At 27.2% G+C, this 18,317-nt stretch overlaps 1 long non-coding RNA gene across 1 annotated transcript; it reads right to left on the reverse strand.

The window, feature by feature from the left end:
• Positions 1 to 1,141: 1,141 nt before the first annotated feature.
• Positions 1,142 to 17,533, reverse strand: LOC126298702 (uncharacterized). Its single transcript, XR_007552652.1, has 2 exons — positions 16,919 to 17,533; positions 1,142 to 1,358 (listed from the first exon to the last, which is right to left on the reverse strand). It is a non-coding gene; the product is annotated as an uncharacterized LOC126298702 (long non-coding RNA).
• Between the last annotated feature and the right edge of the window lie 784 nt (positions 17,534 to 18,317).

Raw genomic sequence — 18,317 nt, forward strand, 5'->3', positions numbered from 1 at the left:
TATTGTTGATACTGTTGAGATTATAATGTCTGAAGTTTTAAAAATAATTACAATTGGTAGAATTAGTGCAATTTCTACATCAAAAATTAAAAAGATTACTGCGATTAGGAAGAATCGTATTGAGAATGGTATTCGTGCTGATCTTTTTGGATCAAACCCACATTCAAATGGTGATCTTTTTTCTCGATCATTAATTAATTTTTTTGATAGTGTTGTTGCCAGGATTATAACAATTATTGGAATAATAAATCTAATGAAAACTCTTGTTGATAGAATTAGAATTGTTTTTCTTGATTTATATCAAGCTTTCTGATTGGAAGTCAAATGTACTATTTATACTAGAAAAACAATTATCTACCTCATCAATAAATAGAGATATATAAGAATAATCATACAACGTCTATGAAGTGTCAGTATCATGCTGCTGCTTCAAATCCAAAGTGGTGTCTTGGTGAAAATTGATTTATTGAGTGTCGAAGTAGACATGTTGATAAAAAGATTGTTCCAATAATTACGTGTAAACCATGGAATCCTGTTGCAACAAAGAATGTTGATCCATAAACTGCATCTGCAATGGTAAAAGGTGCTTCTCAATATTCATATGCTTGAAGTATTGTAAAGTATAGTCCTAATAACACTGTGAAGAATAATCCTTGTAGTGCTTGAGTATGATTAGATTCCATTAAACTATGATGTGCTCATGTTACTGTTACTCCTGATGCTAAAAGAATAGCTGTATTAAGTAATGGAATTTGTATAGGGTTAAAGGGTTGAATTCCTATTGGAGGTCATAGTATTCCTAGTTCAATTGTTGGTGCTAATCTTCTTCTAAAGAATGCTCAAAAAAAAGAAACGAAAAATAATACCTCTGATGCAATAAATAAAATTATTCCTCATCGTAATCCAATTGATACAAATCCTGTATGTAATCCTTGATATGTTCCTTCTCGTACTACATCTCGTCATCATTGAATTATAGTTAGTAGGGTAATTCCAAATCCAATTATGAATAAGTTAATATGAAATAGGTGGAATCATTTTGCTAGTCCTGATACTAGGACTATTGCTCCAATTGCTCCTGTTAATGGTCAAGGTCTATAGTCTACTAAGTGGAATGGGTGGTTTGAGTGAGTTGTTAACATAGGTTTAATATACTTCTCTAGAATATAGAGTTCTTAGAATTGAGAAAACATAGGCTTGAATTATTGCTACTGCTGATTCTAGAATTAATAGAAGTATTTGTCCAATAATTAGTAATGAGATTAAGTTTATTGCTATAGATGGTCCTGTGTTTCCTAATAAGGTTAATAATAAGTGTCCTGCAATTATATTTGCTGCCAACCGTACTGCTAATGTACCTGGTCGAATAACATTAGTAATTGTTTCAATTAGTACTATAAATGATATTAATGCAGGCGGTGTACCTTGTGGTACAAGGTGTGTAAATATATGATTAGTATGGTTAATTCATCCAAATAATATAAATCTTAGCCATATAGGTAGGGCAATTGCAAATGTTAATGCTAAATGTCTTGTTCTAGTAAAAATATAAGGGAATAATCCTATGAAATTGTTAAATAATATTATAATAAAAATTGAGATGAAAATGAATGTTGTTCCATTAAATGATTTTGGTCCAAGAAGTGTTTTAAATTCATTATGTAAGGTTAAATTTAGTTTATTTCAGATAATGTTAATTCGTGATGGTGTAAGTCAAAATAGTGATGGGATTAATAATAGTCCTAGAAATGTTCTAGTTCAATTTAATGATAAATTAAAGATGTCAGTTGATGGGTCAAATGTTGAGAATAGATTTGTTATCATTTTCAATTTAAGTTTTTTATTTCAATTGTTCCTTTTTCTGCTCTTTTAATAAGGTTAGGTTTAAATGAGAAGAAGTTTATTTGATTAAACAAGATTAATGTAGCTGAAAATATAATGAATAGTGAGAATCATATAAGAGGGGATATTTGAGGGATTTGGATATAATTTCCCCATCAGAAGTAGTCGTTAATTTACTATTATTTGGTTTAAGAGACCATTACTTACTTTCAGTCATCTGATGAATTTCAAGGTGTACTAATTTTTTTTAGTTACTTTAGATTGACACTCTAATGTTATTTATTTTAACTAACTCCTTAAATTATCTTAGATAATCACTTAATAAATAAATTTACTGAAGTTCTTTCAATTACAATTGGTATAAATCTGTGGTTTGCTCCACAGATTTCTGAGCATTGTCCAAAGAATAATCCAGGTCGATTTATTGTGAATGTTCCTTGATTTAACCGACCTGGCGTTGCATCAATTTTAACCCCTAATGCAGGAACTGCTCATGAGTGTAGAACATCTGATGCTCTTGTTAATACTCGTACTTCTGTATTTATTGGTAGGATTGTTCGATTATCTACATCTAGTAGTCGGAATCCATCATTTTCTAGGTCTTGTTCTGGTGTTATATAAGTGTCAAATTCTACGTCTATGAAGTCTGAATATTCATATCTTCAATATCATTGTCGTCCAATGGTTTTAATTGTAATTATTGCATCTACTGAATCATCAAGTAAATATAATAGTCGTAATGATGGAAGGGCAATAAAAATTAATGTAATTGCTGGTAAAGATGTTCAGATTGTTTCAATTAAATGTCCATGAAGTATATTACGGTTAGTATGGGCAATAAATAATATATAACTTAGGGCATAACCTACAATTACTGTAATTAATAATAATACGACCATAGTATGATCATGAAAGAATGATAATTGCTCCATTAATGGTGAAGCTCCATCTTGAAGAGATAAATTTGATCATGTTGCCATTAATAAATATTTTCTAATAAAAGGTCAAACCTTTATTTGTAGAGCTTAAATCTACTGCACTAATCTGCCATATTAGAATCTAGAGATTAATGGTAATTCTGAGTAACTATGTTCTGCAGGAGGGTTATTTTGTAGTCATTCTGTTGATCTTCTTATGTTAGCTCTAAATATAATTGCTCGGTTTGTAATCATTCTTTCTCATATAATTACAATGAATATAATGATTCCTACAATAGAAATTGTAGACCCAATTCTTGATACTACGTTTCATGATGTATATGCGTCTGGGTAGTCAGAGTATCGTCGAGGTATTCCTGCTAATCCTAGGAAGTGTTGAGGAAAGAATGTTAAATTTACTCCAATGAATATAATTGTAAATTGGATTTTTAATCATGTATTATTTATAGTTAATCCTGTAAATAGTGGATATCATTGAATGACACCTCCTATAATTGCAAATACTGCTCCTATAGATAATACATAATGAAAGTGGGCTACTACATAATATGTATCATGTAATACAATATCAAGTGATGAATTTGCTAATACTAATCCTGTTAATCCACCAATTGTAAATAGGAAAATAAATCCTAGAGCTCATAATAATGGTGGATTGAACATGAATTTAGTTCCATATAATGTAGCTAATCATCTAAATACCTTAATTCCTGTAGGTACAGCAATAATTATTGTTGCTGATGTAAAATATGCTCGTGTGTCAACATCCATTCCTACTGTAAATATATGATGTGCTCATACAATAAATCCTATTAGTCCAATTGATAGTATAGCATAAATTATACCTAATGTTCCAAATGATTCAATTTTTCCTCTTTCTTGACATACAATATGTGAAATAATTCCGAACCCCAGTAGAATTAAAATATAAACTTCTGGGTGTCCAAAGAATCAAAATAGATGTTGATATAGAATTGGGTCACCCCCTCCTGCAGGGTCAAAGAATGATGTATTTAAATTTCGATCTGTTAATAATATAGTAATAGCTCCTGCTAAAACTGGAAGTGAAAGAAGGAGAAGTAATGCTGTAATAGCTACAGATCATACAAATAAAGGTGTTTGATCTAAAGTTATACTTTCTGATCGTATATTAATTGCTGTTGTAATGAAATTCACTGCACCAAGAATAGATGATACACCTGCTAAGTGCAGTGAAAAAATAGCTAGATCTACAGATGCACCCCCGTGTGCAATAGCTCCTGCTAGAGGAGGGTAAACTGTTCATCCTGTACCAGCACCATTATCTACTATAGAAGATGTAAGAAGAAGGGTTAGTGAAGGTGGTAGTAATCAAAAACTTATATTATTTATTCGTGGAAATGCTATATCTGGTGCACCAATTATTAGTGGAACAAGTCAATTACCAAATCCACCAATTATAATAGGTATTACTATAAAGAAAATTATTACGAATGCGTTAGCTGTAATAATAACATTATAAATCTGGTCATCCCCAATTAGAGATCCGGGTTGGCCAAGTTCAGCACGAATAAGTATTCTTATTGATGTTCCTACTATTCCTGCTCATGCTCCAAATATGAAGTATAAAGTACCAATGTCCTTATGGTTTGTTGAGAATAATCATTTTTGCGGTAAGATGGCTGAATTTTAGGTGGTAGACTGTAAATCTACTTATGAGATGTTTTCTCTCTTATCATATTTAGGTCTTATATTCAATTATGATTCTAGACTGCAATTCTAGAGGTGTAAAATTTTACTAAGGCCTAAAAGATTATTCTTTTAATTATAACTTTGAAGGTTATTAGTTTGATTAACTTAAGTCCTTAGTATAATGAAATTAAGGTTGATGTTGAAATCAATCCTATTGTTGAAATTATTACTGTTATAGGAAGAATGATTCTTGATTTTTGGGACTACTAATACGTATATAGTAGTAGAGTGTAATTGTAGTTAATACAACTATAATAGTTATAATAGTTGTTATATTGTTTTCTATTAATGATTGTATTACAATTCATTTTGGTAAGAATCCAAGGAATGGTGGTAGTCCACCTAAAGATAATAAAGATAAGAATATTATGAATTTAATTTCGGTTTTTATATTTCTGGCTGAATAAATTTGATTTATGAAAAATAAATTTATTTGCTTAAATAATAAAACTATAATTAATCTTAATAGTGAGTAAATAATGAAGTATAGTTCTCAGATGTTTTCTCTGACTGTTAATGAACTAATTATTCAACCTAGATGTCTGATTGATGAATATGCTAAAAGTTGTCGTAAGGATGTTTGATTTAAACCTCCTATTGCCCCAATAATAATTCTTAAGATAATAATTGTTCAAATAAAAGTTCTTAATTGAATACAATAAGATAAGACCATTATTGGGGCGATTTTTTGTCATGTTATTAATGTTAAACAATTATTTCATCTTGATGCTCCTATAACTTCTGGAAATCAGAAATGGAAAGGTGCAGCTCCAATCTTTAATAATAGTCTAGATCTAATTATTATTGATGGGATAAATTCTGTTTCCCATCCCATGGGATATTTTATTTGAATCAGCAAAATTGAAAATAATAATATTGTCGATGCTATTGCTTGGACAATAAAATATTTAATTGATGATTCATTTATTATTATATTTTTATTTCTTGTTAGGAGCGGAATAAATGAAAGTAAGTTGATCTCAAGTCCTATTCAAACCCCAAATCAGGAATTTGATGAAATGGACAGGATCGTTCCTATCATTAATGTTGATAGGAAGAGAAGTTTTGTAGAGTTGTTGGTCATTAAAAAGGAGAGGATTGATACCTCTATAAATGGGGTATGAACCCATTAGCTTGTTTAGCTTACCTTTTTACATTAAGGTGTATGATGCACGTTAGTTTTTGATACTAAAGGAGGTAGTTTAATTCTATCTTATGTAATTTTAATGAAGGTAATTTTATTTACTTTATTTACCCTATCAAGGTAACCCTTTAATCAGGCACTTCATTTATTTAATATATAAATCGAAAGTTTTTTTTTAAAATTCTTTTATGTATTATTTTGTTTAATTAGGATTAATTTATCCTGCTCATTTTAATTTTTTTATATATATATATATAATAAATAATTTATATTAATATATTACATTTAATTGAAATTAAAGTATTATAAGTTCATCTTACCATTATCAATTGATTATTTTAATGCAATTATTTACCTAGGATTATAGCTACTTATGTTTTTAGCTTAAAATAGGTTATTATAATATAATATATATAATAATATGTAATTTAATATTTAATATTATTATAATTGGATATAATAAATAAAATTATTAATTTAAATATAAAATATTATAATTAATATAAATAATTATATTAATTATAATAATATAATTATGTAAATTATCTATAATTAGATTATTTAACTAATATATATGAAAGTTAACTTAATATAAAAAAAAGAATTCATATTACTAACATATTATATTAAATTACATAATTGTATAAAATATATTTATTATATTATTTAATCTCTCTTTATTTATTAGTGAAAAGAAAGATTAAATAAGAAAGAATATAATACATTTATTGCTATACATGTTCCATATTAATCTTTAATTATATATAATAGAGAAGTTGTTGTGGTCATACATAGGGGCGTTTCTTTTTTTTTGTTAATGTTTGTGGTTTTTTTCTTTTTTTTTCTTTAAATATTTGAATCTTTTATTTTTTCCTGAATTAATAGATTTAAAATTTTCTTATTTTTTATTTTTAAAAGTTTTATTCTTGCTTGTTTATTCACTTTTTCTTTGTATTATATGTAAGTTTTGTTAGACTAAATGTTCTTTTTGCAGTAATTTGATTTAATTATCAAGTGATTTTGGATTTAGCAATTGATTTAGTATCGGCATAATTCGTGCCAGCAGCCGCGGTTATACGATTGATACAAGTGAATATTATTGGTTAAAACAGTTGTTCATATTATTAAGGATGAAATATAAATTTGTAAGGTGAAATGTTAAAATTTATTTGTGGCTCTTTTTATGAATCTGTGAAATTTAAATAATAAACTAGGATTAGATAGCCTATTATTTTAAATGTTAATTATATTTACCAGGGTACTATTAGTTAAGGTCTTTAAACCCAAAGAATTTGGCGGTATCTCATTCCATTCAGAGGAACCTACCCCATGATTGATAATACACGATTTACTCTACTTAATTTATTTGTTTGTATATCTCCGTTATCAGAGAATCTTTTTAGAGTTATAATTCTCAAGATTTATAATTATAAAATATTTCAGGTCAAGGTGCAGCTTATAGTTAAGAGGAGGTGGGTTACAATAGATTTTTGTTTATAACGGATTTGATAGTGAAATACTGTTAATGAAGGTGGATTTGATAGTAATTTAATTTATTTAATTTAACTGGTATTGGCTCTGAGATGTGTACACATCGCCCGTCGCTCTCATTATTGATTATTCTATTTTATTTTAAAGTAGCTACAATTTAGATGAGATAAGTCGTAACATAGTAGATGTACTGGAAAGTGTATCTAGGAAGAGTTTCAAGATATAACTTATTAGTAAAGTGTTTCATTTACACTGAAAATTTTTCTGTGCAAATCAGGATATCTTGATTATTTATTTTATTATATTTATTTTTTGTTTATTTAATTATTTAATATAAATAATTTTATTGTATTTTTGTCTTAGTATATTTTATAGAATTGATTTTTTAAATTATAGTTTATTGGTAATGTAAGTGTTTTATGAAATATTATTTTAAATTTTTTTAAGTAGATTTTATTTATTGTACCTTTTGTATCAGGGTTTATCAAAATTTTAGTATTTATTTTACTTGTCTCGATTTGGGTTGATTTATAAATAATTTATAGTTAATGTATCATAATTATTATTAAATTATTTATAGAAATGAGATGTTAATCGTTTCCCAAGATATCTAGTTTCTTAAGAAAAAATTTAATTTTTTAAAGTTATTTGTTTTTATTTAATTTTTTAAGTAAAAATATAAACTTATTTATTCTTTAAGGGATAAGCTTTGAAGTTAATAACCTATAATTTATTTTATAGAAATATAATAGTAAGCTTTAAACCAGCTATCTTTAAGATTACGTTTTAGTTCATTATTTTTTATTTTGATTTTATAAATATTTTAGGTTTTTTATTAAGATTATTAATTTAATTTTAAAATTTTTGTAATAATGATAGAATTAGTATATTTATTTGTATGAAATTTTTACCTTGTGAACTTATTATAAGGAACTAGGCAAAATTGATTTCCGCCTGTTTATCAAAAACATGTCCTCTTGTTTATATTTTGAGGTCTGGCCTGCTCACTGAGGGTATTTTTAAAGAGCCGCGGTATTTTGACCGTGCAAAGGTAGCATAATCATTAGTCTCTTAATTAGTGGCTGGAATGAATGGCTTGACGAGAAATCAACTGTCTCTTAATAAATTTTTGAATTTAACTTTTGAGTCAAAAGGCTTAAATTCTTCTTTAGGACGAGAAGACCCTATAGAGCTTGACATTTTACTTTTATATAGTTTTTTGTTTGTCTTTCTATATTTAATGATGATGTTTTGTTGGGGTGACATGAAGAATAGATAAACTCTTCATTATTATATCATTTATTTATGTTTGTTATTTTGATCCATAATTTATGATCATAAGATTAAGTTACCTTAGGGATAACAGCGTAATTGTTTTTGAGAGCTCATATCGACATAGCAGATTGCGACCTCGATGTTGGATTAAGAAAAATTTTGGGTGCAGGAGCCCAATGATTAGGTCTGTTCGACCTTTAAATTCTTACATGATCTGAGTTCAGACCGGCGTGAGCCAGGTCGGTTTCTATCCTAAGATTGTTAATCCATATTAGTACGAAAGGACCATATGGTTAAAATATTTTTTGTTATATTGATTAATATTAATTTATTTACTATTTTGACAGATTAATGTGTTGAATTTAGAATTCATTTATGTAGATTTTTTCTACAAATAGTATTGATACTTTATGATTTATTTATATTTATTTTGAATTTTCTTTTATTGGTTATTTGTGTTTTAATTAGTGTTGCCTTTTTAACTTTATTAGAGCGTAAGGTTTTAGGTTATATTCAGATTCGAAAGGGTCCAAATAAGGTAGGTTTTGTTGGAATTCCTCAGCCATTTAGAGATGCTATTAAGTTAATTTGTAAGGAGCAGCCAATTCCTATTATATCTAATTACCTACTTTATTATTTTTCCCCTGTTTTTAATTTAATGATTTCTTTAGCCGTTTGAGTAATTTTTCCTTATTTAACTTATATGTGTTCTTTTTCTTATGGATTTTTATTTTTTTTATGTTGTACTAGATTAGGTGTTTATACTGTTATAATTGCTGGTTGATCTTCTAATTCAAATTATTCATTATTAGGTTCTCTTCGTTCTGTTGCTCAAACAATTTCTTATGAAGTTAGTTTAGCTTTAATTTTATTGTCTTTAATTATTTTAATTGGTAGTTTTAATATGTTTGATTTTATAAACTATCAGCTTTATTGTTGATTTATTATTATTTCTTTTCCTTTAGCTTTAGCTTGTTTTGCTTCTTGCTTAGCTGAAACTAATCGTACTCCTTTTGATTTTGCTGAAGGGCAATCTGAGTTAGTTTCAGGATTTAATATTGAGTATGGTGCGGGTGGTTTTACTTTAATTTTTTTAGCTGAATATACTAGAATTGTCTTCATAAGAATGTTATTGGCTTTAATTTTTTTGGGCGGTGATTTTTATTGTTTTATATTTTTTATTAAGCTTGCTATTATATCTTTTGGTTTTATTTGGGTTCGTGGAACATTACCACGGTTCCGTTATGATAAATTAATGTACTTAGCTTGAAAAAGTTTTTTACCTTTATCTTTGAATTTTTTATTTTCTTTGTTGGTTTAAAGATTTTATTTATCTCATTTGTTTAGTGAAATTTTTTGAGAAAAGTTAATAGAAGAGTTAAACTTCTAATTTTATGTTTTCAAAACATATGCTTTTCCTAAGCTAATTAACTTTATTCCTTAATTAATTTATCTCATGCGTTTGCGACATGGACATTAATTAAGAAATATGTGAAGTAAATAATTGTTAAGATTTGACCTGTTATAATATAAGATTCTTCAACAGGTCGTTTACCAATTCACGTTAGTAAGCATACAACAACTACTATAATTCAGAATAAAATTTGATTAATAGGGTAAAATTGAATGCCTCGGAATGGTGTTTTATTATAAAATGGTAAAATTATTAAGATTCTAATTGATAAAAATAATGCAATAACACCTCCTAACTTATTAGGGATAGATCGTAGAATTGCATATGCAAATAGGAAATATCATTCTGGTTGAATGTGAACTGGTGTTACTAATGGGTTGGCAGGTACAAAGTTATCTGGATCTCCTAATAGGTAAGGATTAATTAAACATAGTATAATTAATAATGATGTTATTATTACAAATGTAATAGAATCCTTAAGGGTAAAGTATGGATGGAATGGAATTTATTCAATATCTCCATTTAGTCCAAGAGGATTATTAGATCCTGTTTGGTGAAGAAAAAATAAATGAATTGCTGCTATAGCAGCAATATTAAATGGTAATACAAAATGGAATGTGAAGAATCGATTTAATGTTGCATTATCAACAGCGAATCCTCCTCATACTCATTGGACAAAATCTGTTCCTAAGTATGGGATTGCTGATAATAAATTAGTAATTACTGTTGCACCTCAAAAAGATATTTGGCATCAGGGTAAGACATATCCTATAAATGCAGTTGCTATAACTAAAAATAAAATCACTGTACCAATTATACAGATATGTATATATATATAAGATCCATAGTAAATTCCCCATCCTACATGTAAGTGAATACAAATAAAAAATATAGGTGCTCCATTTGCGTGTAAGGTTCGGATAATTCAACCATTACTTACGTCTCGGCATATGTGTACTACACTACTGAATGCTATTTCAATATTTGATGTATAATGTATAGCTAAAAATAGTCCAGTTACGATTTGAATTACCAAACATAACCCTAATAGGGATCCAAAATTTCATCAAAATGAAATATTTGTTGGGGCAGGTAAGTCAATTAAAGAGTTATTAATAATTTTAATTAAAGGATGTCTTAATCGTAAGGGTTTATTCATTAGTAATTATCTTATTTTACGAATAGGTCCCTGATTAATATTGGTGATTTTAACAACTGCTAGTAGTGCTAAAAATAAATAAATTATTATTATTATTGTAATAATGAATGTTGGTCTATTATATAATTTTTCTAAAGATATTGTTATTTCTTGATAATTGATAGAATTATCAATATTTATAGTTTCGGTGTTTTTGAAAAAGTCTATAAATATAGATATATCTAGAATAATTAATATTAATATGATAAATACTCACATTATTAATGTAATAATTATAGTGATTGATTTAGGCTGAAATATTTCGTTTGATGCAATTCTTGTAATGTAAATAAATAATACTAGTATACCACCAAGAAATGTTAAAAATAAAATATATGATAATCAATATCTTTCTATTATTGTTCCTGTTATTAATCCAACTAGGAAGGTTTGAAGGATAATAAAAAGCATTATTGATATTGGGTGTCTTAATTTAATAAAATTAATATTTATTACATTTGATAATGTTATAATTATTATTTTGATCATTTCAGGGGTTAGTTTATTTAAAATACCGGTTTTGGGGACCGATGATGGAAGCTTTTCCACCTCTGAAGTTTTAAAAGTGGGGGCTGGACTTATTTCCGGTTTACAAGACCGGCGTTTTTTTTAAACTATTAAAACTAATGTTTATATTCTCTATTTTTACTTCTTTATTGATTTATTTTGCTGGTGTTTATGTTTTTTCTTCTAAACGTAAACATTTATTAATGGTTCATTTGAGATTAGAATATATTGTTCTTTCTTTATTTATGTTAGTTATTGTTTTTCTTATTGAGTTTGATTATGATTATTTTTTTCCTGTTATTTTTTTAGTTTTTTCTGTTTGTGAGGGTGCTTTAGGTCTTTCTATTTTAGTTTCAATAATTCGTTCTCATGGTAATGATTTTTTTAATTCTTTTGGTTTATCTTTATGTTAAAGTATTTATTTATAACTATTTTTTTGATCCCTCTTTGTTTATTAAATAATTGTTGATGGTTGGTTCATTCTTTAATGTTTCTGTCGGGTTTTGTTTTTATAATTTGTGTTTATTCATATGCTGATTTGAATATAATTAGATATTATTTTGGTATTGATTATTTTTCTTTTAGTTTAATTTTACTTAGTTTTTAGATTTGTTCTTTAATAATCACTGCTAGAGGTTCAGTTTATTTAAGATCATATCATTCTAATTTTTTTGTTTTTATGGTTTTGATTTTAATGATTATGCTTTATTGTTCATTTGCTAGATTAAGTCTTCTTTCTTTTTATATTTTTTTTGAGGCTAGATTAGTTCCTACTTTACTTTTAATTTTGGGTTGGGGTTATCAACCTGAGCGTTTGCAGGCTGGTGTTTATTTAATTTTTTATACTTTGGTTGCTAGATTACCTTTATTATTAGTTTTATTTAAGGTTTATGATTTTTCTAATACTTTATATTTTCCTTTATTGGTTGATTTTGGTTCTTATTATTTTATGTTTTATGTATTTATAATTTTGGCTTTTTTAGTTAAGATACCTATGTTTTTGGTTCATTTATGACTTCCTAAGGCTCATGTAGAGGCCCCTATTTCAGGTAGAATAATTCTTGCTGGTGTTTTATTAAAGTTAGGTGGTTATGGTATTTTTCGTGTTATAAAGGTTATTTCTTATTTGGGTTTAAAGTTTAATTATTTTTGATTGTCTTTAGGTTTATCTGGGGGTGTTATTGTAAGATTTATTTGTTTTCGTCAGGTTGATTTAAAGTCTTTAATTGCATATTCTTCTGTTGCTCATATAAGAATGGTTATTGGTGGATTGATGACTATGAATTGATGAGGTTGTGTAGGTTCTCTTTCTCTAATGGTTGGTCATGGTTTATGTTCTTCTGGTTTATTTTGTTTATCTAATATTATTTATGAACGTTTAGGTAGACGAAGATTATTAATTAACAAGGGTATAATTAATTTAATGCCAAGAATGGCTTTATGATGATTTCTTTTAAGATCATCAAATATGGCTGCTCCTCCTTCTTTAAATTTGGTAGGTGAAATTAGATTATTAAATAGAATTATATCTTGATCTTCTTTTAGATTCTTTGCTTTGATTTTTTTATCTTTTTTTAGAGCTGTTTATACTTTGTATATATATTCTTATTCTCAGCATGGGAATTATTATTCTGGTGTTTATACTTGTTCTCTTGGTTATTTTCGTGAATATCATCTTTTACTTTTACATTGATTGCCTTTAAATATTCTCTGTTTAAAGGGTGAATATTTCTTTGTTTAGTTTGCTTAAGTATTTTAATTAAAAATATTGTTTTGTGGAATCAATGATATGAAGTTTTTCATCTTAGGCCGTGAATTTATTTTCTATTTGTTCTTTGAGTTTTTTTTCTTTGTTTATTTCGAGAACTATAATTTTTATTTTAGGTATTTATTATTTAATAATTGATTATAGAGTTTTTGTTGAGTGAGAGCTTTTCAATTTAAATGGTTCTATAGTTGTTATAACTTTAATTTTGGATTGAATATCTCTTATTTTTATATCTTTTGTTATATATATTTCTTCTTTGGTTATTTATTATAGAGAGGATTATATATCTGGTGAAAAGAATATAAATCGTTTTATTATTATTGTTTTAATATTTATTCTTTCTATAGGTTTTTTAATTATTAGTCCTAATTTAATTAGAATTTTATTAGGTTGAGATGGTTTAGGTTTAGTTTCTTATTGTTTAGTTATTTTTTATCAAAATGTAAAATCTTATAGTGCTGGTATATTAACTGCACTTTCTAATCGTATTGGTGATGTTGCTATTTTAATTTCTATTGCATGAATGTTAAATTTTGGTGGTTGAAATTATATTTATTATTATGATTTTATTTCTAATTCTTTTGAAATAAAGCTCATTACTATATTAATTGTTTTAGCAGCTATAACTAAGAGAGCTCAGATTCCTTTCTCTTCATGACTTCCTGCTGCTATAGCAGCTCCTACTCCTGTTTCTGCTTTAGTTCATTCTTCTACTCTTGTTACTGCTGGTGTTTATTTATTAATTCGTTTTAGACCAATATTGGATACTTATAATTGTGGTTGATTTTTACTTTTAATTGGTTGTATAACTATATTTATGGCTGGATTGGGCGCTAATTTTGAGTTTGATTTAAAGAAGATTATTGCTCTTTCTACTTTAAGACAACTTGGTTTAATAATAAGAATTTTGGCTATAGGTTATCCAAAGCTTGCATTTTTTCATTTATTGGCTCATGCTTTATTTAAGACATTATTATTTATATGTGCAGGTTCAATAATTCATAATTTGAAGGATTCTCAGGATATTCGTTTTATAGGATCAATTGTTAATTTCATACCTTTAACTTCAGTTTGTTTTAATGTTTCTAGTTTATCTTTGTGTGGAATACCTTTTTTAGCGGGATTTTATTCAAAGGATTTAATTCTTGAGATGGTTTGTTTAAGATGAATTAATTGTTTAATTTTTTTTCTTTATTTTTTTTCTACTGGTTTAACTGCTTCTTATTCTTTTTGTTTGTTTTATTATTCAATATCTGGTGATAATAATTTTTATTCTAGATTTTCTTTTGATGATAAGGGTTATTATATTTCATTTGGAATAATTGGTCTATTGTTTGTTGCTGTTTTTGGTGGTAGTCTTTTATCTTGATTAATTTTTCCTATTCCTCATGTGATTGCTTTACCTTATTATTTAAAGTTTTTAACTATTACAGTTGTTATTTTAGGTGCTTATTTAGGTTATCTTATTTCTAATTTTGATTTTTCTCATAATTTATTTTCTTTAAGTATACTTTCTTTTGTTAGATTTGCTGGTTCTATATGATTTATACCTTTTCTTTCAACTAAGTTTATTAGATATATTCCTTTAAAAATAGGTTATTATTCATCTAAGTCATTTGATTATGGTTGAGGTGAATTACTTGGTGGTCAAGGTTTATATAGACTATTTATTTATTTAATTGGTTATATTCAAGGTTGATATGATTCTAATTTCAAGATTTATCTTTTAACTTTTATTTTTTGAATATTTATTTTGGTAATATTGTTTTTCGTTTACTTAAATAGCTTAAAATTAGAGCGTGACACTGAAGATGTTAAGGAAGTATTTTTACTTTTAAGTATTTATAAATATAGATATATTATTTTTACAGTGAAAATGTAATGTTTTATTTAAACTATATAAATTTTAGAAATGTTAACGGAGTTTAACCGCTAATATAAAAAGTTAGCAGCTTTCATATTGACTTTACATTTCCTTAATTGGAACTATTATAGTTCAATTATATTATTAACAGTAATACGCCTCTTTTTGGCTTCAATTAATAAGAATAAGGGTAGTACATACCAATCTTCCAGGTCGAAACTGACTGCAATATTTCGCTTCTTATTCTATTTAAGGTTGATTGATAATATCAATACTTTTTGAATGCAACCCAAATGTTATATTTAACTACAACCCTTTATTCTGCTCATTGTAATGCTCCTTGGTTTCATTCATGGTATAGTCCTCCTAATAGAACTAGAATAAAAAATATTGTTGATACTGTTCAGATTATAATGTCTGAAGTTTTAAAAATAATTACAATTGGTAGAATTAGTGCAATTTCTACATCAAAAATTAAAAAGATTACTGCGATTAGGAAGAATCGTATTGAGAATGGTATTCGTGCTGATCTTTTTGGATCAAACCCACATTCAAATGGTGATCTTTTTTCTCGATCATTAATTAATTTTTTTGATAGTGTTGTTGCCAGGATTATAACAATTATTGGAATAATAAATCTAATGAAAACTCTTGTTGATAGAATTAGAATTGTTTTTCTTGATTTATATCAAGCTTTCTGATTGGAAGTCAAATGTACTATTTATACTAGAAAAACAATTATCTACCTCATCAATAAATAGAGATATATAAGAATAATCATACTACGTCTACGAAGTGTCAGTATCATGATGCTGCTTCAAATCCAAAGTGATGTCTTGGTGAAAATTGATTTATTGAGTGTCGAAGTAGACATGTTGATAAAAAGATTGTTCCAATAATTACGTGTAAACCATGGAATCCTGTTGCAACAAAGAATGTTGATCCATAAACTGCATCTGCAATGGTAAAAGGTGCTTCTCAATATTCATATGCTTGAAGTATTGTAAAGTATAGTCCTAATAACACTGTGAAGAATAATCCTTGTAGTGCTTGAGTATGATTAGATTCCATTAAACTATGATGTGCTCATGTTACTGTTACTCCTGATGCTAAAAGAATAGCTGTATTAAGTAATGGAATTTGTATAGGGTTAAAGGGTTGAATTCCTATTGGAGGTCATAGTATTCCTAGTTCAATTGTTGGTGCTAATCTTCTTCTAAAGAATGCTCAAAAAAAAGAAACGAAAAATAATACCTCTGATGCCATAAATAAAATTATTCCTCATCGTAATCCAATTGATACAAATCCTGTATGTAATCCTTGATATGTTCCTTCTCGTACTACATCTCGTCATCATTGAATTATAGTTAGTAGGGTAATTCCAAATCCAATTATGAATAAGTTAATATTAAATAGGTGGAATCATTTTGCTAGTCCTGATACTAGGACTATTGCTCCAATTGCTCCTGTTAATGGTCAAGGTCTATAGTCTACTAAGTGGAATGGGTGGTTTGAGTGAGTTGTTAACATAGGTTTAATATACTTCTCTAGAATATAGAGTTCTTAGAATTGAGAAAACATAGGCTTGAATTATTGCTACTGCTGATTCTAGAATTAATAGAAGTATTTGTCCAATAATTAGTAATGAGATTAAGTTTATTGCTATAGATGGTCCTGTGTTTCCTAATAAGGTTAATAATAAGTGTCCTGCAATTATATTTGCTCCCAACCGTACTGCTAATGTACCTGGTCGAATAACAATACTAATTGTTTCAATTAGTACTATAAATGATATTAATGCAGGCGGTGTACCTTGTGGTACAAGGTGTGTAAATATATGATTAGTATGGTTAATTCATCCAAATAATATAAATCTTAGCCATATAGGTAGGGCAATTGCAAATGTTAATGCTAAATGTCTTGTTCTAGTAAAAATATAAGGGAATAATCTTATGAAATTGTTAAATAATATTATAATAAAAATTGAGATGAAAATGAATGTTGTTCCATTAAATGATTTTGGTCCAAGAAGTGTTTTAAATTCATTATGTAAGGTTAAATTTAGTTTATTTCAGATAATGTTAATTCGTGATGGTGTAAGTCAAAATAGTGATGGGATTAATAATAGTCCTAGAAATGTTCTAGTTCAATTTAATGATAAATTAAAGATGTTAGTTGATGGGTCAAATGTTGAGAATAGATTTGTTATCATTTTCAATTTAAGTTTTTTATTTCAATTGTTCCTTTTTCTGCTCTTTTAATAAGGTTAGGTTTAAATGAGAAGAAGTTTATTTGATTAAACAAGATTAATGTAGCTGAAAATATAATGAATAGTGAGAATCATATAAGAGGGGATATTTGAGGGATTTGGATATAATTTCCCCATCAGAAGTAGTCGTTAATTTACTATTATTTGGTTTAAGAGACCATTACTTACTTTCAGTCATCTGATGAATTTCAAGGTGTACTAATTTTTTTTAGTTACTTTAGATTGACACTCTAATGTTATTTATTTTAACTAACTCCTTAAATTATCTTAGATAATCACTTAATAAATAAATTTACTGAAGTTCTTTCAATTACAATTGGTATAAATCTGTGGTTTGCTCCACAGATTTCTGAGCATTGTCCAAAGAATAATCCAGGTCGATTTATTGTGAATGTTCCTTGATTTAACCGACCTGGCGTTCCATCAATTTTAACCCCTAATGCAGGAACTGCTCATGAGTGTAGAACATCTGATGCTCTTGTTAATACTCGTACTTCTGTATTTATTGGTAGGATTGTTCGGTTATCTACATCTAGTAGTCGGAATCCATCATTTTCTAGGTCTTGTTCTGGTGTTATATAAGTGTCAAATTCTACGTCTATGAAGTCTGAATATTCATATCTTCAATATCATTGTCGTCCAATGGTTTTAATTGTAATTATTGCATCTACTGAATCATCAAGTAAATATAATAGTCGTAATGATGGAAGGGCAATAAAAATTAATGTAATTGCTGGTAAAGCTGTTCAGATTGTTTCAATTAAATGTCCATGAAGTATATTACGGTTAGTATAGGCAATAAATAATATACAACTTTGGGCATAACCTACAATTACTGTAATTAATAATAATACGACCATAGTATGATCATGAAAG

The sequence above is a fragment of the Schistocerca gregaria genome, chromosome X (genome assembly GCF_023897955.1).
Source record: "Schistocerca gregaria isolate iqSchGreg1 chromosome X, iqSchGreg1.2, whole genome shotgun sequence".
Taxonomy (NCBI): domain Eukaryota; kingdom Metazoa; phylum Arthropoda; class Insecta; order Orthoptera; family Acrididae; genus Schistocerca; species Schistocerca gregaria.